Source organism: Cervus elaphus, chromosome 21, assembly GCF_910594005.1.
Source record: "Cervus elaphus chromosome 21, mCerEla1.1, whole genome shotgun sequence".
NCBI lineage: Eukaryota > Metazoa > Chordata > Mammalia > Artiodactyla > Cervidae > Cervus > Cervus elaphus.
The window spans coordinates 47,877,014-47,879,769 of NC_057835.1; positions in this window are offsets into that span (position 1 = coordinate 47,877,014).

Below are 2,756 nucleotides of genomic sequence, written 5' to 3' on the forward strand. Positions count from 1 at the left end.
TTGCTTCTCCTCTTGCTTTTATTTGAATGGGACATGATTGGATCTGAGGTTTCACAATTTTCCCATTCTTTTATCATCAGGACCATTTGGGAACACTGTTAAAAATGCAGATTCCTGGGCCAATTTTTTGAGAAACTCTAGGGAATAGGGCAGAAATCTGCATTTTTAACATGCTCCACTGTAGTTTTTATTACACTTAAGTTGGAGAATTTCTGAAGTCAAGTTTAGTAAACAGATGACACAAGCCACTTATAACTGCTGCCACTAGCATCAAGAGACCAAACTACGTAAGTTCTTTTGGTTGCCAGTAATAGAAACTGTTTGGCTTCCCAGGTGGCTCAGTGGGTAAAGAAGCTGCCTGCCAATGCAGGAGACCCAGGAGATGCAGGTTCGATCCCTGGGCCGGGAGGATCCCCTGGAGGAAGGCAGGGCAACCCAGTCCAGTATTCTTACCTAGAGAGTCCCATGAACAGAGGAGCCTTGCGGGCTACAGTCCATAAGATCACAAAAAGTCCGACATGACTGAAGTACCTGAGCATGCAGGCATGCACTAGAAATTGGCACTATTTAGTTTAAGACAGCATTAACTGGAAGGGTGATATATTTGGGTGAATGGTACCCCCTGCCCAAACTATGTTTATACCATAATCTCCAGAATCTGTCAATGTGCTTTAGAAAAAGCATCTTTCTTTGTACGTGTAATTAAGTTGCCTTGAGAGGAGAAAATCATCCTTGATTATCCAAGTGGGCCCTACATCCAGTGGCAAATGTCTTCATAAGAGACACAGAGCAGAAAAAAGAAAAGACAATGTGCAGACAGAGGCAGAGATGGGAGTGATGTGGTTTCAAGCTGAAAAGTCACAAGCTAGGGAAGAGAGGAACACATTCTCCCTGAGAGCCTCTGTAGGGAGTATGCCCTGCTGACATCCTGATTTTGGACTTGTGGCCTCCAGGACTATGAGAGAATTCATATCTGTTGTTTTAAGTCACCCAGTTTGTGGTAATTTGCCACAACAGCATAGGTACTAATACAGGTTGTATCTAAGCCTCAGAAACAGTAGAATGAAGATAACACTGGGCCCCTGGGTGGCAGAAGTTCCTACACTTTCTCCTAGTCTTATATTTCTGTATCTTTTAGTTCAAATTTCTAATTCCTAGCAGAGAGACTCTGGTTGTTCAAGTAGGGACTGGTATAAATACATGGCCAGTGAGGGTCTGTCTTTATCAGCTTCAGTTCCCAAGAAGGGGATATCACTGTGAATGGGGTCCATACCTCCTCCTTTCACAGTCTGCATTTCTCTTTTCTGTGACTTTACTAAGATTTAGAATGTAACACCTACATTACAGGTAAAACTTTAATGTAGGTCAACCTTACCTTTGTGAAATCAGATCATTATGGCTGCTTTGACAGAAAGGTTATTGTTTAGTCTCTAAATCGTGTCGAACTCTTTCGTGACCCCGTGGACTATAACCCACCAGGCTCCTCTGTTCATGGGATTTCCAAGGCAAGAATATTAGAGTGGGTTGCCGTTTCCTTCTCCAGGGGATCTTCCCAACCCAAGGACTGAACCCACATCTCCTGCACTGGCAGGTGGATTCTTTCCCACTGAGCCTCCAGGGAAGCCCTTGACAGAAGGGTAGATCTTGGTAAATGTCACACAAGCTCATAAATCTGGGGAAATAAATGGCAGAGGTAAAGTTAAGAGGCTCAAGCCTGGAGAATCAGAGTCCCAAGCTGCAATCCTGGGAGTGGAAAATGTGGAAATTAACTGCTGAAGGCATAAGTAGGAGGACAGGGGTTAACTAACAGCCAGCATGCTGCCTTCGGAAGCTCCAGTTCTTCCACGGAAGTTCTTGTGCACAGAAAATGAAATGGCCTCATACACATCAGTTAAGTTGAAGAAACGTTTGGAAGTTTAATGGCATCAAGTATAAATCCTTTAAGTGCTAATTTGATTGGCTTCCCTGCCTGCTCCTTGGGTTGAGTCTGCCTCAAGCTTCTCCTCCGAGGGAAAAATAATATGTAAGTTCATGTCAGTTTCTCTCTTTTTTTAACTTTTAATTTGGAAATAATTTTAGACTTACAGAATCATTGAAAATATTATATAAAATATCCACAGTAAGCTATTTTGTCAAATACACCTCAATTTCAGTCTGTCTGTTTTCTCATGAACAGATGATATTATGGATTTGGGAGAAGAATATCACATAGGTAACTGTCTTTCTTACATCATACCTGGGGCAAATGATATCAGCATGACTACTGTTGATACAAACCTTGACAAAAGTGAATTTTTATATAAAATATGAGATATGTATTGAAGTCCCTTTTTTTTTTAAAGATATATGATCATCCACTTGTTCCTATAGGATCTGTTGAAAAGACTAGCATTTCTTTATTTAATTGCTTTTGTCTCTTTGTTTGGAGAAGGAAATGGCAACCCACTCCAGTGTTCTTGCCTGGAGAATCCCAGGGACAGGGGAGCCTGGTGGGCTGCCGTCTATGGGGTCGCACAGAGTCGGACACAACTGAAGCGACTTAGCAGCAGCAGCAGCAGTGTCTTTGTTACAAATCAGCTGATTATATTTCTGTGGGTATATTGCTGGACTCCATTCTATTCCATTTATCTATCAGTCTGTCTTTTCACCAATATCACACAGTCTTTATTTTCTTCCAGTTTTGTTGAGATATAATCAACATACAACACTATACATAAGTTTAGGGTGTACACCATAATGATTTGACTTATACATCA